General features: G+C 38.2%; 1 long non-coding RNA gene across 1 annotated transcript in view; it reads right to left on the bottom strand.

The window, feature by feature from the left end:
- The window catches only part of LOC101149626 (uncharacterized), a 67,780-nt gene extending 42,276 nt beyond the window's left edge, over positions 1 to 25,504 (bottom strand). The window contains exons 1-2 of the long non-coding RNA XR_008681129.2: positions 24,934 to 25,504; positions 11,913 to 11,972 (exon numbers count right to left, since the gene is read on the bottom strand). This is a non-coding gene — a long non-coding RNA (uncharacterized lncRNA). The remainder of the gene's footprint in view (positions 1 to 11,912; positions 11,973 to 24,933) is intronic.
- Positions 25,505 to 25,506: the final 2 nt, after the last annotated feature.

Here is a 25,506-nt window from a genome sequence, read left to right as displayed (position 1 = left end):
AGATATAATTAATATATACAATTAATATATAATTTATATAAATATATGTAATATAATTATATAATTAATGTATATATTATGTATATAATGAAAAAGATTTGGTGTAATATTTATTTATATTTTTTAAATATATATAAAATTCTTTTTATATAATTATTTACATATACAATGTATAAATGTATAAATTATATATAATTAATTTTATATATTAATTATATATTAATTCTATTATATATACTATATAACATTGTATATTATATAAATTATATATAATATATAAGAAATAGAGATACAGAGAGACAGAGAGAGATTTATTGTAATAAATTGGCTTACATGATTGTGGAGTCTTGACAAGTTCAAAATCTGCAGGGTGGGCTGGTGGGCTGAAGAGCCAATGAAGAGCTGGTATTGCAGTTCAAGTCTGAAGACAGTCTGCTGGCAGAAATCCCTCTTCCACAAGTTCATCTTTTTCTCTTAAGGCCTTCAACTGATTGGATGAGGCCCACCACATTATGGAGAGTAATCTGCTTTACTCAAAGTCTGCTGATTTAAATGTTGAGCTCATCTAAAAAAAACCTTTACAGAAACATCTAAAATAATGTTTGACTAAATATCTAGGTGGTGTGGCCTAGCTAAGCTGACACATAAAATTAACTGTGATAGTCACTTTCTCCAATGTAAGCTATTCTGATCTTGTTTGAACCTTCAAACCCCAATTATCAATAGTCAGAGGCCAGGAAGTATTTGGAGCTGAGAGAATGTATTTTATAATTTAAAAAAATGAAACAGCTACGGAGAGTTATTTGAAATTACTAACATGTTAAGAACCTTTCCTAAAACAGGAAAACACCAATAAAGAAATTAATTCCATTGAGCTTTCACTCAGGTTTCCTCATCAGTTTTGGAAGATATCACTTTTCTAGTAAAATAGTCTTACCAATTCCTTCCTTTAACTGACATATATAATGATAAGATGTAGATAAATAATGTAGGTGAAGATTCCATTGACGAATTCAAACTTGCTGCTTCTGACTTAAAAGAATGTGTGGTTTATTTATCTCAGAAATTGTCAAGAAACAGCCTCTGGAATTTGGAAATATAAGATAGTTTTCTTAAACATTACTTTAAAAAGATATGTATATATGTTTCACCTCTAGAATGTACTTTCTATTTTTATATAAGGATAGTTCATCAGTGCTTGGTAGCATCAGTGTATGTAACCCGAAGGGCAGTCTTAGAATGGGATGGTGACCAGACAGCAACTGACCCAAGTGGTTCTCTAGGGGCCAAATATTTAAAACTCAAAGATTGCTGGGATGGCATATAGTTGAACAATGGCACAGAATATTTTAAGTAGCAACATAAAACCTACTGTTCCAGAAAAGCTTCCTGGCTTTCATTTTCCTATTAGAGATATTTCCAGATATATCAAAACATCTGCAAAGATAACTTGATTCTTCTAGGCATTATCTCCCTTTAAGTGCAGGACTCTATTATCCTGAGACTACACATTCTTTACAAAAGGCATGAATCTGATTTCTGGAAATGAGAACAAAATACCATTGTAATGAATAATTTCTATTTACACTTTATTATTGGTGGCAAATGATTAAGCATTTCAACTTGCTATGCTGAGGATATGTTTATTCCTTCAACATACTGTGTAAACCATGTACTAGGTTTGTAGGGTATGCTGAAGATTCTGAGAAGAGTAAGACACAGCTTCTAACCTTAAGCAGGTCTTGTTCTAGTTGGAGATGCAAGTGGTGTTGTGGGTTAAGTGTTTTTCCCCATCCAAAATTCATGTTGTAACTTGATCTTCAATGCAACAGTATTAAGAGTTGAGACCTTTAGGAGGTCCCTGAGTCATGAGGGCTCTGCCCTCCTTCATGGAATTTGGTTCTCTTTTAAAAGGGCTTGACAGAGGAAATTTGCCCTTTTCCCTCCTTTAGTCCCTTCCCTGATATGAGAACACAGCACTCCTCCCCTTTGGAGTACATGACAGTGAGGTGCCATCTTGGAGGCAAACAGCAGCCCTCACTAGACAGCAATCCTGCCAGAGCCATGATCTTGGACTTCTTAGCCTCCATAACTATTTTTTAAAAAAAGTATCTGTTCTTTCCAATTACCCAGTCTGTGGTATTTTGCTACAAGAACGCAAATGGACAAAGATGGTGGGTAAACAAGTGTAGGTGTCATAAAAACCAAGACACAAAGGGGGGTCAAGTCTTCTTCAGAGAGTAGGTTAATGACAGTCCAAATCATTAAGAAAGATATAAATTCTCCCAGTGTCTACTGCATGTCCAGCAGTAGATATAGCCTTCCCTGAGTCTGATGTTGCCCTTAGCTGTGAACACTTTGACTCAAGTTGAAGAAGTTTTTACCTTGTGGTTTTCCTTCATAGCTGGCAGGCAATGGGCTACATGGACTATGGAGTCTGAAAGACAGGGTGCCTCTCACAAAGCCTGACCAGAAGGGAGAATAGGAGGCAGCTAATGTAGAACTGGTGCCTGAAGGGTGATCTGTAGGGAGCCGGAGCACTTTGTCCAACAACTATCAAACACAAGAGCTAGCACCCTCACACTCTTGGCTCAGTCATTCTTCATCTGAGGGTTGCTAAAATAGTGTAGGCCTTTATTGCATTTATTATTTATACACTGATGCCTACTCCCAAGAATAATGTAAGCTTACTTGAAGTCACACATACAACATAACCAATGAAAGAATACAATAATATTTTTAAATAATTAAGGAGGTAATAAGTAGGTAGTTTAATCTAGTTTTATGCAATTGAGCATTAAATTTAGCTCTATTTTTACTGATAGTCCAAGAAAAAAGGAAAAAAGAAAGAAGATAAGGAGGGAGAACAGGATGAGTTCACATGCTTTTATCAACATAAAAAGAAAACGAGCAATTTAGAAATGTCTTTATTCTTCTAGGACAAAATTCTAAGAGGGAGTATAGTGTAAGGATATTTCTATAAAGAGGATTAGGTAATTAATAATAGTACAAAGGATGAAGATACATAAATACAGCTTGTGGGTGTTGGGGAGGGTATGAATTCTGAATAAAAGCTGAAGGCAAATTGTTAAAGTTTTTGAAAGGTCTTTCTATAGTGAGCCAATAAAGTGACAATAACTCCCACTATTATATGTTGACGCTGTATTAGGGCTTTACATATTTTTCCCCTAACAATGTTGGGAGGTACATATTACTGTTCTTCTAGAAGTTTCCTAGGGGAACTGTGAGAGATTGAGGATCTTGGTCATGTAAAGCTAAGACATGAATCTGGGTCTTCATGGTCTAAAGTCACATTCTTTCCATTCTACTCATCCAGGCATGTAGATTTCTATTGATTTGGTATGGAGATAGAGTAAAACAATGTGGAAAATGCTAGTTATCATGTTCCCATATCTCCAGAAACCACTGTCCAAGTCCAACTTTTGACACAATCAAGAGAGCAAAAAACTTGAGTTTGAGTTAACTGAAAAATGCTTGCAATATTAGTATTTTCCAAAACAAACTTCAGATGTTTTATATACCATATCATTAAGAGGAAAAACTGGTTTTCTTTCAAATGAAAATTAGAGCCAGATACAGACTTTCCAGGTTGACGAGTAAATTATATCCTTGCACAAAAGTAGACTGGGGCTGATGAGGATTAGGGCCAAAATTTTTCACAATAAAGCTTGAAAGCAGCATCTATCATTAAGGACTCCTGCTTGAAAGTGATAGAAACCCAATTTGAACCCATATTGAGAAAGAGGAATTTGTTATTTCCCAAAATCTAAAGAAGCAGTGAATATCCAAACCATGTGAAAGAAAGCACTGAGTTGGGTCTCAGGAACTGAATGTGTCAGGAACTTGAATGATGCCAGGTTTCTCTTTCATTTACTTTCTCTCTCTCACTTACATTCTTTCTCTCTCTCTTCCCCGCCTCCCCTCTGTGCCAACTTTGTCTCACACTGAGTCAGTCTTTCTCTTCGTGGCAGGAAATATGATCACTGACAGTTCCTAAGTTTTATATCTCAATTCCATCACAGGACAAGGTTGCCTAACACACACCACACCAACTCCCCAACAAACAACAAAAACAACCCAAGGAATGCCCGTGATTTGAATGGCTTGGTTTGGTTATCCATCCTTAGAGTCCTCAACATTTCTAGGAGGCAGAGTTGCAGTGGAAGGAGGAGTAGTTTCCAGAAGAATGAGTTGCTTTTTTTTCAGAAGGAGGCAGGGGTGGTTAGTAGACAAATAATAAATATTCTTTCCAAGATTGTCTTGTCTCAGTGGCTTTTAAAAGTGCAGACTAACAACTGTCAGATTCTTCTATACAATAGAATATGTTTTGTTTAATTGATGGATTAACTTTATTTATCAATACTTTATCTTATTTCAAAAGAGATTTAAGATCTTTAAAGGGCAACATAAAATATAGCAATAAGCTACAAATAAAATATGCCAATAAATCATAAACTACAAATTCTATGAGAATAAATAAGGAAAAACAAACATGGGGGCAAAAACTAGAAGTGGAAATGAGTTAAATGAAAGATGCAATCATACTGTCATTTTGAGCTATAAATTTTGCTCTATGACAGTGAATCGGAAAAGGGAAATCTGATTGGTGACCCAATTCATAATATCTGTAAAATAAAAGCAAATCCATTTCTCAAGATAAGCCTGCCTTATCTTCCTCACATTAGCACCAGAAAAGAAATGTTGAGGTAGTTTATAGAGAGTGAGATATGTAATAACATGAGTTCCATAGGAGGCTGCAAAGAGAAATTATCAGTGCAAGTCCAGAGCATCACACCAAATAGAATTCAGGAACAACAATTCACTAGGGGGCCAAAAAATATATTCTGGAGTTACATGTTTCAGCTTTTAAGAGATTTCATTCAATGAAAGATTTTATTCATGTATTCAATCAACAATTTTTGTGGGGTACCTACTACTTGACAAAGTGAGAAAAAAGATGAAATAATAGGTAAAATGTGTATTTTCCCAAAGGCATCCATGGACATTGTTTCCCATGGTTGAGTTTTTAACAGATACTTGAGTGACAAGGAATTCAAGAGTATATTCTCTAGGAAGTAGCTAGGAATTCTTCTATGTTACCAATTAAGCACACAATTATATAGCTTCCTGCAGGGAAGAGCTAGTGTTGCAATAAATAACTTGTGAAAAATAAAAACACTTAGAGACATTTTCTGAAGCCATCCCCCTTCCTCTTGGAGGTGAGTGAGGAAATTTCAATAGGCAGAACCAAGATCATCCTTAGAAAAATAAATTGTCATAATGTCCCAGATTTCATTTGGGGAGAGACAAGAAATAATGTAACCAATTTTCTGTTAAACGTCCTACACTGTGATTGTGTCATGCATGCATATAAAAGTACTTATGAGAAATGTATGGTGCCTGTAGAATAGTTCTTTTTTGAGCAGCCTGTATCTGGATGGGCCTGCCTGGATAAGGTAGCCATGAAAGAATTATCCCAGAGAACTTACCACGTTGCTAATGTTAAATAATTTATTCATCACAGTGGGGTTATAAAGCATCGACTGGACACCAAATGACAGTTTGGGTTGGGGTATCATTGGTAATCATCAGGGAATATTATTATACATTATATTTCATTATATGATATTATTAAGTAATAATTGTAATTACTATTAAATAGTACTATATATTATTATTATTTTACTGTCACTAGTTAGTAGATTAAGCTATTAGCCACCTGTCATTCCCATAAGAATGTGTCGTTTACTGTTTGCTATGGCAAGAAAACATGCATTTTATCGATACAATCATTGTGACAATTTACTAATTGCAATTAGGAGTGGAAATTAATCTATCAGCTCCTACCCACTCTATGTTTGCAAGTAGCTTTGTGATAAAGTCTCTGAATCCACATTGAAGGCCTGCTATTTATATTGAAATCATAAACTTGGCCCATGCATCCTTATTAAATCAATAGATTACAATAGATCAGAAATGATGCAAAAATTCAGAACTTGTTTCTAACATCTTTTTTTGTCATTTATGTGAAAGAGAATATAGCAGTGAAACAGTAAACCAGTTTTACCTCGTACTTTCTTATTCCTCATAAAGGAATAGTCATAGCCTGGCAAATAGTAATCACTCAGTAAATGTGTGTTGAATGAACTACACTGAGCAGATCACTCTTAAATAGGAAGTCAAAGGATTTTAGTCTTGTAAATGGATAAACTCCATTTTGAGCCAATGCTGAAGAAATAGAGGTGAGTTAATAAAGATGATTTTGGCCAGGTGCAGTGACTCACACCTGTAATACCAGCACTTTGGGAGGCCAAGGTGGGGAGATCACTTGAGGCCAGGAGTTCGAGACCAGACTGGCCAACATGGAGAAACCCCATCTCTGCTGAAAAATACAAAAATTAGCCGGGTATGGTGGCACACGCCTGTAGTCCCAGCTACTCCAGAGGCTGAGGCAGGAGAATCACTTGAAGCCAGGCGGTGGAGGTTGCAGTGAGCTGAGGTCATGCCACTGCACTCCAGCCTGGGCTACAGCGTGAGACTCCATCTCAAAAAAAACAAAACAAAACAAAAACAAAAAACGTGATTTTTGACTTTGAATTGAGAGTGTCCTCGAGGATCTGTGTCAATATAAGTTGATTAACCAGAGCGCTAAGAATTATTGGTTTCATTTAGAAATGATTCTAAGTTTCCAATGAAAACCTGACTATTCACAAACCTCTGAAAATTAAATCTAAAAAGCCAAGTAATGTAGGTAACTAAGGGTTACTCTTTTAGCTTTAAAATGGTTTGGCTGTGTTTTCTGTTTTAACCATTTTAAATAGTAATTTTAATAAATACACATGCTTCTATCTTTTTAAACAGAATTCATTGGACATGTCAACTTTTTCTGATGTGCTACAGAATGTTATTATAAACATCAGTTACAGCACTGCCCTCAGGACTGATAGAAATGTGTAGTCACAAGACAGATGTGTGGCTTTTTTAGAAGATTTTCTGTTTAAATTTTCCTACCTTCTCCTCTTCCCCCAGACTCTCAGGCAATTCTTTCTTCTTGCTTTTAGTATATGTGCTTATTTCAATCCTATTATCACATTTCAATTTGTGGCCTCTACTCTGTGGTAGGTTAAGATATTAAAAAGCCACACTCAAAACTACTGTGTGCAAAAAATTCTCATATTTTTAAGAGAATTTAGGTTTTAAATGGTTAAATGGAATCCCTCTATGAAAAAAAGTATGCATTTTGTTTCAGAGTATTTTTATATATTTTGATTGTTCTTTGCATATCTGCTTTAGTCCTTTTTGGCTTCTGGGGTATTGGCTGCTTTCCTGATTAGGCAAATTTTAAAGACAAGTTCTGTAGAAATGAAGTACTAACATATATATAAGACTAGTTAATTAACTGGTTAACCAATAAATATATATTTCATGAGATTCTACTACTTTCTCAGTGTTGAATACAGGTCATATGTGTGTTGGGGAAGGTATTTTCCTTCCATTTCAAAGGGCAGGAAAACATTCATTTCAGTAATAGTGTAAGCCTTCTGAAATGGTGATAGGGAGATGAAGAATCAGGCTAAATAACAATTTAAAAATATCTCATAAAATAGCTGTTCTAAAATATCTATAAAACAAACATATGAGAGCATTTATCACAGGAGGTGATAATTGGGTATTTATGTATGTTATTATTTATTTAATGCCCATCTCTCCAACTACACTGTAAACACTATGCAGGTAGGGACAATGTCAGTTTTACTAACCACTTTGACTTTTAGTGTTTTAATAGATAACAGGTGCTCAATGAAAATTTTCAAATGATTCAATGACATATAATTGATAAGGAGATAATATTTTCTGATGTAAAGGACGTGGGATCTAGGCTCATAAAATTCCCTTTCTTCTGGCTGCATGTGATTTCAGAAAAGTTATTTATTGTCTCAGAACTGCAGTAACTTCGTGGGAAAAACTGAGATAAGAGTAAAGTCTATTAAATAAGTTGTTGGTAGGGCCAATCAAAATACTATATGAAGAGTATTTCTTACATTATAAGATGTTATAGCACTTTTTTGTCAAATTATAGTAAGAGATGAATAAAATTCTCAAGAAGAAACAGAATTTGATTACAGCTGTTGTTGCTTGACAAAAATATATAAATAGCCATAATCTTTAATGGCTGCTAATGTTCCCAAAAGTCATCAGACATATGCGCTTCCTGGCTGAAGTATACCTATGCAGTATTCTTACTACAAAATTGAACTTCACTCTCATCAAGCCTCTGGATCTAACTATCAGTTTGCAGGAAATACGGGAGTGGTGGGAATCAGTAAACTTCAGAGTAAGAGAAATTCTATTAGACAAATGACCTGGTTTCTTTAATGAATAAATTTCAAGGAATTAAAAAAGAGAGAGAGTGAGAAAGATGGAAGAAGAAGGGTTAAGGAGACTTAAGAGATACATCAACTAATTGCAGTGTGTGGCCCACGGCTTGGTTGCGTCAACAAATACATTTTTAGGAATTATAAAAGAGAAAGGGAGAACCTAGAGATTAACATGGATTTCATCGAAATGAAAACGTTTACTCTTAAAAGACATTGTTAAGGGAATGAAAATACAAGCCACAGACAAAGTAAATATTTATAAAACACACCTACTAGTGGGCTTTTATCTAGGCTATATGAAGAATTTTCAAAAGAATATTAAGAAAAACTGCTCCACTTAAAAAATGAGCAATAAGCTAGGCATAGTGGATCATGCCTGTAATTCCAGCACTTTGAAAAGCCAAAGCAGGAAAATTCTTTGAGGCCAGGAGTTTGAGACCAGCCTGGGCAACATAGTGAGACCCCGTCTCTACATAAACTAAAAGTATTAGCTAAGAGTGGTGGACCACATCTAGCTACTCAGGGGGCTGAGGTTGGAAAATCACTTGAGCTCAGGAGTTCAAGTTTGCAGTGAGCTATGATCATACCACTGCACTCCAGGCTGGGCAACAGGGCAGGACCCCATCTCTTTACAAAGAAAGCGGGAGAGGGGCAAGTAAACCAAACAGACACTTGACCAAAGTGCAGATATAAATGGCAAATAAGCACATAAAAAGATGCTCAACATCATCACTTATTAGAAAAATGTGAGTTACAACCACAACAGGTTTCTACTTTATATCTGTTACAATGGTTAGAGTTTAATAATACCGGTGAGGATGCATAGCAAATGGAACTCTCACACTGCTGGTGAGAATGAAGATGGAACATTAGCGGTTTCCTATAAAGCTAAAAATGTACTTACCATGGGACCCAGCAATCATATTCTTAGATATTTCCCTAAATGAATTAAAAATTATATTCATACAAAAGCCTATACATTAATGTTTAGAGAGCTTTTAGTCATAATTGCAAAAAACTGAAAACCACCCAAAAGTCTTTCAACAGGTAGATGATGAGGCAAACTGTGTTATATCCACATAACAGAATACTGCTCAGCAATAAAAAGGGAGAAATTACTAATACATACAGTGACATAGGTTAATCATTAACACAATATACTAAGTGAAAGAAGCCAGACTCAAAAGGCTATACGGTGTGATTCCATTTGTATGACATTTGGGAAAAGGCAAGCCTATAGAGACAGAAAAAAAAAAAAAATGCTTAGTCCCTGCCAGGGCCTGAGGGTAGGGAGAACTGACAACTAAGGGACACAAGAAAAGTTTTGGGAGTGATAGAAATATTGTATATCTTGGTTGAGATGGTGATTACAAGACTATGTTTGTCGACACTTATAATATCATATACTTAAAAGGGTGAATAGTGCCATATATAAATTATAGCTCCATTTCAAAAAAAATTTTAGAAGACAAATCAACCAATTACAATTGGTTGTACATTGATTTAATTTTGTTTCTGATTTTAAAATGTTAAAAATTTTTTACAAGACAATTGGAAGTTTTTGAACACTGACCTGTTTTATAATAATGAATTATTATTTTCAAGGTGTTGTGATAGTATTACTGGTATATTTACATAAATAGCTTATACCTTCTAGAGATACATAAGGAAATGATATGATGCCTGGAATTGGCTTCTATGTAATCTAGATGGGCAGAGCAAGGAGTGCTGATGAAGCAAGATTATCCACAAGGTTATAATTATTGAAGCTGGGTAATGGTACAGGAGTGCTTAGCATGCTACTCTCTCTACTTTTAAATGTGTTTGAAATTTTACCTAATGAAACATTTTCTAATGTGCAATGATTTTGTAAAAACAGAACTCGATTCTATAAAAAAAAATACAGAAAGAATTTATGTTAGAGGAGCCAAGGCAAATATGGAAACTCACAGCATAAAAGTTGCTTTTTCAGTTCCCAGGAGGGTTTGAGCATAACTACTGATATCTTAATTGAAAATTCATCATGTCTGGCATCAGTTCATACTTCCAGACACTTGCTCTACCACTAGGCTACTTCTACCTTGATAATTAAGGTATCAAGTCCTTATTTCATGAGCCATTATTAACACATATTGGTCACAAAATCTTAAACTAACCTGAAATATTTAAGTTTGGTACAAACTTTGGTACAAACAGTAGACCTCTGTAAGTTTCTGTCATTTGTTGCTGCCTATTATTAAAAATGTTTATTGCCTTTTGGTTTTAGATTTTACTCTTCTATTTAGTATCACTATTGCATGAATTTTATTTCATGTAATCTTGCTTCAAACTCTTGAAAATATAAATGTATTCAGAGGGGAAGATAGTAGACACATATGTAAGATCTTATTACAGAGTATTTAATAATTATATGCTACATGGTGCTACTGCAGTGGTAACTTTCATTAATTAAAAAAAAATCCTCCAAATGTATCTTGTCCTCAGTATTTCAGCATTCCTCTGTTCTTACTCCCAAGAGAGTCCAGGAGGATAAGAGGCTGAGCAAGTGAGCCAGGGCCATGAGGCACAGGGTCATAACTAAACCAGTGGACCAAGGCCAGCATGGCTCGGGCCACAGCAGGAGGCAGCCAACAGTGGCAACGCCAGAGAGAGCTGGGAAGAGAGCACAGTGGTGCAGCCAGAGGCAAACAGGTTGGGAGAGGTCAAAGCAGAGCATAGCCTCTCGAGTTCACAGGACACAAGTATTGGCCCTGCTGTCCCCTGTGACAGTGCATTCTTCAAGTGGTTGTATTTCAGGGACTGACTCCAATTGCATTGCTTTTTTTCTCCCCCCGTGCTCCTGAATGACAAGAACTAAATTCCTTAGTTCTTGGCTCGTTAGCAGCCCATTCTGAGTCTAATGTTGATATTAATATCAATCAAGTATTTAATGCATCTGGACAAATTCAGAACCAGTATCAGTAAACAACTTGCACTTCCGTGAGAGATATCGATTTTTTAAATTTTTTAATTGACACGTTGTAATTGTACATATGTATGGATGCAATTTCATGTTTTGATACATATCTATGCTGTTTAATAATCAAATCAGGATAGTTAGTATATCCATCACCTCATGCATTTATCATTTCCTTGAGGTGAGAACATTCAAAGTCCTCTCTTCTAGCAATTTTGTGATTATATAATACCTTATTGTTAACCATAGTCACCTTACTATGCAAGAGAACACCAGAACGTATTCCTCCTATCTAATTGCAACTTTGAGTCCTTGACTAAGCTCTCTCCATCTTCCTCATCCCCTCTTCCTTCCCCGTTCTCTGGTAAACACTGTTCTACTCTCTACTTCTATCATACTGACTTTTAAAAAAATTCCACATATGAGTAAGATCATGTGTGTATTAGTCCATTCTCATGCTCCTAATAAAGGCATACCTGAGATTGGGTAATTTATAAAGGAAAGAGGTTTAATTAACTCACAGTTTGGCATGGCTGGAGAGGCTTCAGGAAACTTACAATCATGGCAGAAGGGGAAGCAAACACATCCTTCTTCACATGGCGACAGCAAGGAGAAGGCTGAGCAAAAGAGGGAAAAGCCTCTTATAAAATCATCAAATCTCATGAGAACTCACTCACTGTCATGAGAACAGCAGCATGGGGGTAACCACCCCTATGATTCAATTACCTCTCACCAGGTCCCTCCCATGACACCTGGGGATTATGGGAATTACAATTCAAGATGAGATTTGGGTGGGGGCACAGCCAAATCATGTCAATGTGGTATTTGTCTTTCTGTGTCTGGCTTATTTAACTTAATACAATGTCCTCCAGGTTCATCCATATGGTCACAAATGACAAGATTTCTTTTTTTTAATCGTAGAATGGTATCCCCATTTTCCTTTTCTTTTTCTTTTTTTTTTTTTTTTGAGATGGAGTTTCACTTCTGTTGCCCAGGCTAGAGTGCAATAGCGCAATCTCGGCTAACCACGACCTCCGCCTCCCGGGTTCAAGCAATTCTCCTGCCTCAGCCTCCTGAGTAGCCAGGATTACAGGCATAAGCCACCATGCCCAGCTAATTTTGTATTCTTAGTAGAGATGGGGTTTCTTCATGTTGGTCAGGTTGGTCTCCAACTCCCGACCTCAGGTGATCCACCTGCCTCGGCCTCCTAAAGTGCTGGGATTACAGGCATGAGCCACCATGCCTGGCCCACATTTTCTTTATCTATTCATTCATTGTTTAACACTTAGATTGATTCCATATCTTGGCTATTGTAAAAAGTGCTGCAATAAACATGAGAGTGGAGACATCTCTTTGACACACTGATTTAATTTCCTATGGATATATACCTAGTAGTGGGATTGTTGGACCATATGGTAATTCTATTTTTAATTTTTTGAGGAATCTTCATACTGTCCTTTCTCCAATGTATACTCTTGGCACCTTTGTTTTCCATAATGGCTGTACTAATTTACAATCTCACTAACAGTGTGTAAATGTCTCTTTTTCTCCACATACCTGCCTACACTTGTTTCCTTTCATCTTTTTGATAATAGCTATTCTAACTGGAGTGAGGTGGTATCTCACTGTGGTTTTCATTTGCATTTCTCTGATGATTAGGGTATCTTTTCATATACCTGTTGGGCATTTGTGTGTCTTTTTTTGAGAAATGTCTGCGCAGGTGTTTTTCTCATTTTTAAGTTAGGTTATTTGTTTCTTTGCTGTTGAGTTTTTCAAGCTCCTTATATATTCTGAATATTAACCCTTGCCAGATGGATAGTTTGCAGATATTTTCTCCCATCATGTAGGTTGTCCCTTCACTCTGCTTATAGATCCCTTTTCTGTACAAAAGCTTTTTAGTTTTATATAATCTCATTTGTTTCTTTTTTTGTCACTTGTGCTTTTGAAGTTTTATTTCAAAAATCCTTGCCCAACCCCACGTCATGAAATATTTCCCCTATGTTTTCTTCTAGTAGTTTCATAGTTTCAAGCCTTTAATTTAAGTCTTTAATCCATTTTAACTGAGTTTTGTATACGGTGAGAGGTAGGGATTTAGTCTCATTTTTCTGCATGCGGGAGATGTGACTTTTTAATTTTTTTTAACTTTTCTTTTTCTCAATTTTCCTCCACACCATTTATTGAAGAGATTGCCCTTTCTCCAGTGTGGATTCTTGGCACCTTTGTTGAAAATCAATTGGCTGTTGGCTGTGGGTTTGTTAATTTATTTCTGAGCTTTCTATTCTGTTCCATTGGTCAATGTTTCTGTTTTTATGCTGTTTTGGTTACATTAGCTCTGTAGCATATTTTGAAGTCGCATAATGTGATGTCTAAGCCTTCCTTCTTTTTTATCAGAATTGCTTTAGCTATTTAGGGTCTTTGTGGTTCACATAAATTTCAGGATTGTTTTTCTAATTCTGTAAAAATTATCATTGATATTTAACAGGCATTGCCTTAAACCTGTAGATCACTTTGGGTTTTATGGCCATTTTCAGAATATTAATCCTTCCAATCCACAAACATAGGTTATCTTCCCATTTATTTGTGTCCTTCTCAATTTCTTTCATCAATGTTTTGTAGTTTTTCGGGGTAGAGATCTTTCACTTTCTTAGTTAAGTTTATTCCTAAGTGTATTAGTCTGTTCTTGCATTGCTATAAAGAAATACCTGAGACTGGGTAATTTATAAAGAAAAGAAGATTCATTGTCTCATGGCTCTGCAGACTGTATGGGAAGCATAGTGGCTTCCGCTTCTGTGGAGGCCTCAGAGAGCTTCCAAGAATGCTGGAAGACAAAGAGGGAGCAGGGCTCTTACACAGCAGGAGCAGGACCGAGAGAGAGGGAGGAGGTGCTACACATTTTTAAACAACCAAATCTCTTGAGCACGCACTCACTATTGTAACACAGTACCCAGGGGAACATCCAGGCCCCATATCCAACATTAGGGATTACAACTGAACATGAGATTTGGGTGGGGACACAGATCCAAACCATGTCACTAAGTATCTTACTTTTCTTGCAGCTCTTGTAAATGGAATATTTTTCTTGGAATTTTTATAAAATTTTTTTAAAACCTTAAATGTCATATTTCCAAACATGATCTTAAAGACTTTTTTCCTGTGTTAAAAAATAGTAAGTAATGTTTGTTTCTCATATGATTTATAGTAGAACCCTATTATAGCGTGGTTGATTACTTAAATGGATTTATGTATAAAATGAGACAAAGCCATTGTTCCCTAAATTAAAAATACATTAAAAAACCAAAACAGAGATGGCTTCTTGAGGTGCCTTTCAATCTAAGATTAGAAACTATCTTTCTAATCCACCTCAATCTGAACACCACTGTAAACATGTGAAGAAAGTATTTTGCTTTGTTTCCCCTTCTAGGCTCTACTTGTCCCCATAGTTACCATAGATGTCTCTCCCATTTCACTAAACTCTTGTCCTTGGCTCACAAACCCCAGATGTCTGTAGGGTAAGTTCAGGACCTAGTTCCTAATCTCGTCACCACCAAAGTCTCCTTTAATTATCTATCCCCATTCTTCTTCTCTTCATGCAGGCACAGTCTCATTAGTTTAAACAATTTTTTTCCACCTTGAGATGCCATAATTTTACTTACAAGCAAGGAAATTTGATCTTTAATCAGCCTATATGTGATGTGTAGCAACAATATAGAAATAAGCCATACATGGCCACTTTATTTGGATTTGCAAGTTGTGGACTGCACAACTCCAGAAGGATAGCCATCTAAATGTTCTGAAAATGCAAGCATCGGGACTGTTGGGCATTTTGCTGTTTGTAATGCAAGGTGCCACATCACAGTGCTATGGGTGCCAAACAGTAAGTCTGCTAAGTCCCAGCTAGTCTGACACTGCCAATGAATAACACCCTGGCTTCAGACAGGCATTTGCTGTCTGCATTTATCAAATAAAATCAAATAATTAATAATCTGTAAGATCTTATTTGCTAGTTTTTTGTTGTTGTTGTTGTTGTTGTTGTTTTTGTGAATTCAGATGTTCCTGAAAGAGGGCAAATATGCAATCAGGAGACCACACACAGCTGTACATCCAATTCTATGTTGTGACACTTTGGGTATCTTGCTTAAATGCTCGTTGTCCGTATTTCTCGAGATAACTTGAGTAATTCACAAGATTGATAGTGAACTTACAACAAGTGGTTATAAAAAATGGTTTGAAATCATTTTAAATGCATTATACAAATACAGGGGGGGCACTTCACCTAAAATTAGCTTAGTTCAGTTTTACTTATCAAAATGGACTCACAACTTTTTGGGGGAAGAACTTGCCTCTGCTAGTGAAAATAGCAAAGCAAAAGAATTGTATCGAAGCCAGGACTTCAAGGCCTAAGGCAAGAGCAGAAGGTAGAAAGTAGAAATATTTTTCCCAACCTGTTGTGTGATCACCTGTTGCGTGATCTAGTTTCAGCCCTTCTGTTTCCAGGCACCTGCTCTTACTGAAAAAAAAACTGGCTGAGGCTGGAAGTTATTGTGGATATTCACAGCTTTCCTTATGCCATAGGACACTATAAGCAATAAAAAGGACTTTCTTGGCTGGGCGCAGTGGCTCATGCCTGTAACCCAGCACTTCGGGAGGCCTAGGCGGGCAGATCACTTGAGGTCAGGAGTTTGAGACCAGCCTGGCCAACATGGCAAAATCCGTCTTTATTAAAAATACAAAAATAAGCCAGGTATGGTGGCGCACACCTGTAATCTCAGCTATTAAGAAGGCTGAGACAAGAGAATTGCTTGAACCTGAAAGGCAGAGGAGGTTGCAGTGAGCCGAGATCACACTACTGCACTCCAGCCTGGGTGACAGATCCCTCTTCTCATTAGATTATTTATCATCCACTTCCCTGCTGTCCCCACTCTGTCCCAGATCTGAAGATCCATATATTTTCAGACTTCTTAGGTAAACTCAAGGAAGCTTTCATGTTGCTGTTCTTATTATGCCAAGTCAGTCTTCTAAACCATGAGCTTTGACAACACAATTAGATCATGTGCATTTACTCTGATGTACTTTGCATCATCTAGCTGTGTAAAGTACAATTTGCCTTCTGTTTCTTTCTGAAGTCTTTTCCCCCCTACTTCACAAAGGTTTATGTTCTTTTACAAACATTAAGAGCACTTAACCAAATGTGGGAAGCAACTGAAGTTATCTTAGTACTGAGGCATTAGACTGTTCTATTTCTCTGAAGAATGTTATTGTGTGACCTCACTAAGGAGGGAAATAAATACAAGCATGTTGTTTATAATATTTCTCTGCATAAGATAAACTGAGAAGTGGGTGAGCAGAATCAGGGTGTGGCAAGCTAATTCAGCTCTGGAGTGTCTGGGAGAGACTTGGGGACAAATTAAACACACAGAGAAGATGACAAGCCATTTGGGTTGTGGTGACATAGGCTTTAATGTATGACTCATGTGGGCTTGCTTTAGATCTTTCCATTTCAGGTTGGAAATGAAACTAAGCATCTTATAAGTGAACTGCAAGTCAATGTAGACTTAATCTAGTTTTTGTTTGAGTGTGTTTGTTCTCAATATCTTGTTAATTAAATCACATTATGTGGGAGTCAGTGGTCCTAGACTCTGGTTCTGGCTCAGAAATTGATTTTATTGCCCTTTCTATTTATGAAATATGAGTGATATGAAAAGTCATAATGCCTAAGGGGCATTAAATGCCAATTAAGCTGGCTCCAGGATATCTATAAAAAGGATATTAAGGGTAAATACTTTGGTTCTTCCTTTGCATCCAGAAACCCAATGAAACTTCTACATGGATAAAAATTTGCTCCAGGGTGTCAAGGCAAATTGAGGATGATGTCAGAGTTGCAATCTGTGTAGTTTTGATATGTCACATATTACTATGTAATTCATATTTAAAAAAGAAACAGAGACACAGATACAGAAGCAGAGAAAAAAGAAACAGAGAAACAGACAGGGCTATTGAGTGGAAGACTTTGCTTCTCAAGACTTTGCAACAAATAGGAAGTACACATACAGGGCTAGACTTTGGAGGCCTCCACCTTCCCTTTTAATTCTTTCACCATCTTAAGGCCCTTGAAATCTCCTATTCCCATGCCTCAGATCCTCTTCTGCTACCAACTGTCCATTATTTTAAATGAAATACTGCTCATTCCAGGGTTGCTTTTAATAGGTGATTCCACAAGACCTCATAAATTACCAGAGGAACAAATTGATAACATTGTGCTCCACCCAGATGACTTGTCTTTCAATACCCACCACTGGAGAGACCTCAGATTTCCCAACTTTGAGGAAGAGGAAAAGAAAACATACCTTTCCTAGAGTTTTGTTTTCCCTCAAAAGAAGTCAGTATAGAGATGAATCAGGGGGCCATTTGCCAGGTACTAGCTTCAGCTTTGTAAGCTGATATGAATGGAGAGCACGCTTACCTTTAACCCTTTGCATATTGGAAAAGCAAATTAGAAAGTGAGTTTCCTTTTAGGTCTTACCATTCCTTCATCGATGCTCTGGAAGACATCCAATTCTTCTTTTGGTGGAAAAACTCCCCCAAATCTACATTTTTTACTTTCAAGGTTTATGCGATAGAGTCTTTCTTACTGCAACAACTTGATCTACATTGAGTGATATTAATATAAACCCCTAATTATTGATTTGCATATACACATTTCTTTCTCTTGTCCCAGTCCCATCTTTAATACCCTAAATACATCCTGAATCACTATGTATAACTAAGGGTAAATAAAAGTAATGCTAGTTACTTTATTTATTCAGGAAATATTGTGTCTTAGAAAATTAGTTTAGCTTGCTTGTCACCTTAGATATTTCAGTGGAGTGGAAAATAATCCACTGATCTTGAAGACCACGTTGCTTCTGTACCCTGAAATGTCCCAAAGTAGCTGTGTGCAGGTAAGTTTCTATCCCAATGTAATAATACATTTTCTTTCCTTTATTGTCAAAATGTAAGGTCAGAGAAAGGTCTATGAAAAGTGTGCTGCCATCCCAAAATATGAAGCAGCAATTTACAATTATTTTTGTGTAACACAAATGTCATTTAACCAACATTTATTTGAGTATATCATATCCCCTAGGCTCTGAGAATACAGGAATAAACTAGATAGACAACAGACCCTGTCCCTTTGCCTGCTGGGATTATCAGCCTTGCTTAACTACAAGGCTTAACAGAGGTTCAGCTGCAATTTTTTTTTTTCTTTTTTTTTTTTTTGAGATGGAGTCCTGCTTTGTCACCCAGGCTGGAGTGCAGCGGCACAATCTCGGCTCACTGAAACCTCTGTCTCCTGGGTTCAAGCGATTCTCCTGCCTTAGCCTTCTGTGTAGCTGGGATTACAGGTGTGTGCCACTTACCCCGGCTAATTTTGTATTTTTAGTAGAGATGGGTTTTCACCATGTTGGCCAGGCTGGTCTTGAACTCCTAACCTCAAGTAGTCCACCCACCTCGGCCTCCCAAAGTGCTGGATTCAGGTGTGAGCCGCCGCACCTGGCTTCGGCTACAAATCTTAGTGAGTAGACTCAATCTCTCTCAGAAGTCCATTGCACAGGATGACTCAGTTGTTTCTGAGTTTTCCCAGAGATTTTGTTAGAAGTGCTCAAGACTAAATCCACTTATGATCTTGTGCTTGGGTCTCCTTTTCACTGCCCAGTCCATCGAGGGCAAGGCCAACCAGCTACCCTAATAAGGGCACAGCTCCCCTGGCTTCTGTTGCGCCCCTGCAGCTCTACCAGTCTCTGCAGCAAAGTTGCCCCATGGTGGAACACAAGTGGGAAAGAACTTTCCTCTCCTAAAATAATGTCACAATTCGTCACTTGAGCTTGAAGCTGCACAAAGACAGTCCCTTTTGCTTCTGCCTACTACCCTTTTTTGCTAAGATACTTGACTACCTCTAGGATCTGGCTGAGGAAAAGACACCTAACATTATTGAGTGCCCACATGTGCCAGGCACTGTTCTAAGTACTTTAAAGATATTAATTCATTCAACTCTCAAAACAGCACATGCTGGGGCAGGGGAGAACACTATTCTTTCCTATTTTAGAGATGAGAAAAGTAGGATCTGATGTACTAGTTATCTATCACCATACAACAAATGATCAAACACTTAATGGCTTAAACAACTTCACATTTTCTGTGAATCAGGGCATGGCTTAGTGGGGGCCTCTGTTTTAAGGTTTCTCACAAAGCTGCAATTCAAGGTGTTGGCCAGGGCGAGGGTCTCATTTGAAGGCTTGATAGAGAAAGGATCTGCTTCCATATTCATGTAGGTGGTTGTTGGCAGGATTCAGTTCCTTTGGGATATTGAATTGATGGCCTGGATTCCTAACTGATGGTTGACAGTGAATATCCTCAGTTCCATGCCATGTGGGCCTCCCCAACATGACAACTTGTTTCATAAAAGCCAGCAAGAGGGAGAGTCTGCTAGCATGACAAAAGTCAGAATCTTTCGTAGACATGAAAGTGATATCCTAACACATCTGACATATTTAATTAGTTAAAAAGCAAGTTATAGCTCTTGTCCTCATTCAAGAGATTATGTGTGAACAGTAGGAGACATGGATCTTTGGGGGCCATCTGAGAGTCTTTCTCCCAGACAGAAAGGTTAAATAATTTACCAAGAATTAGGAGTCAGCATTTAAGCATAGGAAATCTACCTCCAGAGGAAAATGAGACTCAAATGGTTTGGAAACCAGGCTAGGCACAGAAATAAATACGAATTTCTGTTTTATCACCTTTTGGATGAGTCACTAAAACAAGGGTGATAAAGCTGTAGGCTTTTTTGTGGTAGATTTTTTTTCCCCATGCAGGGTTTTAAAAAAATTTGAAAACCGCATTATGTGGTTTCACATAGTTATATGAATTTCCAGGAGCTTTAAAAATGATCAGAAAATATGTTGCCATCATTTCTTCCATTCATATGTGGCACCAGCTATTAGACTAGAGCTAAGTAACAACTCAGTAACAGTGTGCTTGTCTGATCCCAACAACCTCTATTGAGCCCTCTTCTTGTTACCAGCATGGCATTTATATGAAGGCATTTGACTTTGCTACAAATGCAATTGAATAGAGAATATAGTAGAACTGAGAACTAAATAGTGAGCCCATTTATGGGGTAAATTAGAAGTGGTTTCTCCCAGATATTTAATCTATACCAAATTTCTTTGAATAATGAGAAATGTATACATAGATATTAAACATTATCTAAAAATGTACTATCAGAAAGTGCTGTTTGCTTAGCAAAGTCGCATATGTATTTGTAGACAACTGATCTGAAAGGACATCTAAGAGATGTCCTCTCTTAGATGTCCTCTCATCTAAGAGACGAGAGAAGGCTACCTAAACATCTGCTTAAGCACAGACTAGTACCCATAAGTGCTAGCTTCCCGAAATGCAAATACCACATCTTTGAGGTACAACCTTTCAGGGAATGGGATTTTTCATTTGTTTCTTTATTTGTTTAATGAGCATATATTCTGTATGCTAGACACTATATTAAGAAATCTAATTGTAATAACTCAAACTGTGAAACACTGAAATGCACATGATAATTTCAACAATGTCTTATAGCAAGTCTGTGGTGTACAGGAACAAAACCTTGGTCTTCTGCTTTTCTAATATTCCAGGCTGCCTTGGTTCAAATTCTCTTGATAATTTATATAAAATTGCAAGGTTGACTTTGGGTTATGAATATTAGCCTTGGCAGGCTGCTTCCAAATTATCATATAATTGTATGTTAATTATCATATTCCTCATACTTCAAATGAACTTATATAGGAAATATAATTATAGCTACTAGATTCTAGACTCTGGGAATTAGGTGATTCAAACCGGCTCTTTCTCTCTTGCAATCCCGTAGGAGCATATCATAAAAGAGGAATGGTATTTCCCACCACAGTCCCAGCTGGTAATTCTGATTGTCCCATGATTTCACAGCTGCAAATCAGCCCCCACCCAATCACACTTGTCTCTGGCAATGATCCTTTCCTTAATTAGAAAATGACTTAGACTTTAGTCCTAACTTATCTGTTGCCTTGGCCCTGGGCTACCTGAGTACAGGCTGGTTTAGTTGGAAAAGAAAACCTACTTGAACACAGGTCTGTTTGACCTAACATTGAACGAAGGGAAGAGCCATTTGTCTGGTTGCTGAATTTACTTTATTTAGCAACTGAATTTATTTTCTTTGACAACTTCTCTCTCTTACAGTCTAGTCTTGTGTCTAGGCTTTGTATTTGTGGTGTCATTTTTGTAGTTCTTATTCCTTCCTCAACTTGGGTATAGCCTCTAGAAAAAGCCACTAGGTCTTGTCCAAGCCTGTATGTGACAGCACGTGGGGTGTTATGTGAGGAACAAGCAAGGCTTTCCTCTAAGGTAGCAGGTAGGTCAAACCTAATATTGCCCTTTCCTCCTTTTTTTAAAAAACCTTAAATTTCCAGGGTCCCCGTCACTTCTCTTGAGTGGCTAAGTCACACAGATGAGAGCTTTCCTCTAAAAGTCTATGTCAAAATACATGTATATTAGAGAGGAGGGCATATTTAAAGAAACTTGTGATTTCTGGCATTCTTTCTGCTCACCTTACACTTTGATACATTCTCTTGGAAAGGCACCAATAGAAGGTAAATAGAAGATACACAGAAAATGAGGATGGGGTGAAATGACAGGAAAAGTAAACATTTTATTTTTCAAATGACAAATATTCATTAAGCATCTACAATGTACATGGTAGTATACTAGATAGTTGGGGAACATATTAAAGTGATGCAAAATCTGCTCCCATGAATTTGGGAGATAATCTGTGAGCCAATATCTACATGTGAATCTATATGTTTCACATATAGATTTGTGAAAAAGGTAACAGTGCCATTTGGTACATGTAAAAGTGCTCAAAACAGATAGTATTTGCTACAGAGTCCTCTCACAGAGGACATGGTATTAGAGCTGTATAGTTAAGAAGGAGGAATCTCAGATTTATTATTATACTGTATAATCACAGGTGGCTTGGAATTGGACTGTGCGTAGTGTTTGGTAGAGAAAAGAAGGAAACAAATCAGGCTACAATGAAAGATTTACTTTGAGCAACTGCAGACAGGAGTTGAGACTGTATCTCATGGGCTCTAGATAGCCATCTGCTATGGTCTGAATGGTTTTGTCCCCTTCTCAAAAATTCATGTTGAAACTTAACCCCAAAGCAACAGTGTTGGAAAGTATGGCCTTTGGGAGGTGACTGAGTTTTAAGAGCTCTGCCCTAATGAATGGGATTAGATGCCCTTATAAGAGGGCTGGGCAAAGGGAATTTGACTTTTGTCCCTTCAACTTCTGCTATGAGGACAGAGCTTTCCTCCTCTCCAGAGGAAGAGGTGTTCAAGGTGCTATCTTAGAAGCACAGATGGGATGTTTACCAGACAACCAAATCTGCCCATGCCTTGATCTTGAACTTCCCAGCCTCCAGAATTGTGAGAAAATAAATTTTTCTTCTTTATAATTATAGTTTCTTGTAATTTATAATTACCCAGTCTGTAATATTTTGTTATAGCAGCATAAACAGACTGTGACAGTTAATACTTAGTGTCAACTTGATTGGCTTGAAGGATGTAAAGTATTGATCATAGGTGTGTCTGTAAGGGTGCTGCCAAAGGAGATTAACATTTGAGTCAGTGGGCTGGGAAAGGCAGACCCACCCTTAATCTAGGTGGGCACCATCTAATCAGCTGCCAGTACAGTTAGGATATAAAGCAGGCAGAAAAACATGAAAAGGCTAGACTGGCCTAGCCTCCCAGACTACATCTTTCTCCTATGCTGGATGCTCTCTGCCCTTGAACATCAGACTCCAAGTTCTTCAGTTTTGGAACTCAAACTGGTTCTCCTTGTTCCTCAGCTTGCAGATGGCCTATTGTGGGACCTTGTGATCGTGTGAGTTAATACTTAATAAACTCCCTTTTATGTGTATCTATCCTATTAGTTCTGTCCCTCTAGAGAACCCTGACTAATACACATACTAAAACATCATCCCAGCTAGGTGAATATAAAAATAACAAGATAAAATGGGTGTCTTAGGAAGAATTGTGTTGATAGGGGATTTGAGATAGGAGATACTGCAGGAGAAAGGACTGGTTAGGCAACAGCAGACATCCAAATTTGTTTAAGACAGTAATGTTACAAAAAAAAAAAAAACTTCAGCCAAATTAAATTTAAAGGAGTTTGAGCAACGAACAATTCACGCATCAGGCAGCCTCCTGAGCCAGAGTAGGCTTTGAGACTCCAGCGCAGCCACATGGTGGAAGATGATTTAGGACAGAAGAAGGAAAGTGACATACAGAAAACGGAACTGAGGTACAGAAACAGCTGGACTGGTTACAGGTTGGGGTTTGCCTTATTTGAACAAGGTTCGAACAACTGGCTACATTTGATTGGCCAAACTCAATGACTGACAGAAGTGTGGGCTATGGTCTGTTTACTCCTCCACTTATTATAGTTCACGGTGTACACAGAAACCTTTAGGCTGAACGTAAAATATGTAAGGAGGCTGCTTTAGGCTAAACTTGATTTAACAGTAACTAGGGATGAAGGTGAAAGAAAAAAAGGATTTTAAATAATTGGACATGGAAAATTATTGAGATGAAGGGACAAAGAAGACAATGAGGTTTCCAACCTGAATGACTCAACTTCAGGCTGGTGAGGGTGACCTAGTGTCAGCTAGGTGACTTAGTAAAAGGTAAAGCCCCAGATCTCAATAAGTATAATTAGAGATTCACAGAATTTTAAAGCTGGAAAGGGCTCTAGAGATAATCTACTTTAGATCCTTTATAAGAGGACAACTAAAGCAAAACAAAGGTCTGTGACTCAATCCAGGACAGTGAGCATTGAGCGGGGCTATAGTGTAGCAGCACCTACATCCTCTCCCACTGGGCCATCCTGCCTGTTTCCCCATCCTGACCATGTAGCTCTCTGGACAGTGGCTCTCAAGGTCTGAACCGAGGACCAGAGCCTGTCTACAGCCAAATCAGGCAAAATAAGGGGAACAGATAATTTTTCAAAAAGTTAATCATTTAAGGAATCAACCTTTACTCTGTAATCTAAGTTCCTAACTCAGTTTTTGTTTTGTTTTGTTTAATTTACGGATCTGAAAAACCCACAGGTCTGAGAGTCATTTCTCTGTAGGATAGCAAGTTATGTGTGAGCTCTCTTTCCCAAAGCACAACAGCAAGGGGTAAAGATGCAGCCACAAAAAGGATGACAACAGTGTTTTCCTGGCTCTGCCCCCATCCCCACTGCCAGGATTACAACCATCTTCCCTTTGTTGTAATTCTCTTGCGACAGGGGTGGGTAGGAGTCCCCGACAGAGGGGTGGGGGCGGGTGAGCGGCTCCCACCACCCAGAGCTCGGAATCACTGTCCCTCGGCCGTAGACCAAGGCTTGGTGGTGGTAGCGGGGGCGTGGACATCCATCCATTCTTTGACACAGCCCTGTGGGATTTCTTTACTCCCCAGTCATATGTAAGGTACACTGCAAAAGCGGCTTCAAGTCCCCTCCCCAGCTAATTACCTTCGCGGAATGACGCCTCGGCCCCTCACAGAAGCAGACCCTGGTGGGCTGTCCCGTCCGGGCTCCAGAGAGGCTCCGCCGCCCGCCGGGATCCAGGGCTGAGCTCTCCCGGGGGGAGGTAAAACCCGACAGGGGATAACGGGTCACAGCACCGTCCTGGCACTAAGTCACGGGACTTGGGCACGCTGAGTTAGCCGGCGGGAAGGCCTGTGGCGGCAATCACCAAAGGTCGAGCAAGGGCTGACCCATTTCCTCCAAAAATGAGCTAAAGGGAAAGCAGTGCCCCGGAGTCAAGGGATCGGGGCTGCTGCTCCTTCGACTAGCGGCGCGAACAAGTCATGCTACTTGGGCCTGTTTCCTCAACTGTAAAATGAGGGGTCTAGGATTCCCTCTGGGAATGTACGATTCTAAAATCGAACAGGGTTTGGTAGCACCGCCGGGGCGGAGCCTCACGGGGAGCCGCGGGAATCCAACGACAGGGCTCGCCACAGTGGGAGCTCTACTCCAGACCCTACTCTAGCCACGTCGCTGCGGGGTCAGAGGGCGGCGTGCGCGTCCCCGCCGGGCCTGCGT

This window comes from Gorilla gorilla, chromosome 5, assembly GCF_029281585.2.
Source record: "Gorilla gorilla gorilla isolate KB3781 chromosome 5, NHGRI_mGorGor1-v2.1_pri, whole genome shotgun sequence".
Classification (NCBI taxonomy): domain Eukaryota; kingdom Metazoa; phylum Chordata; class Mammalia; order Primates; family Hominidae; genus Gorilla; species Gorilla gorilla.
This window is presented reverse-complemented; position numbering and strand designations above follow the sequence as displayed.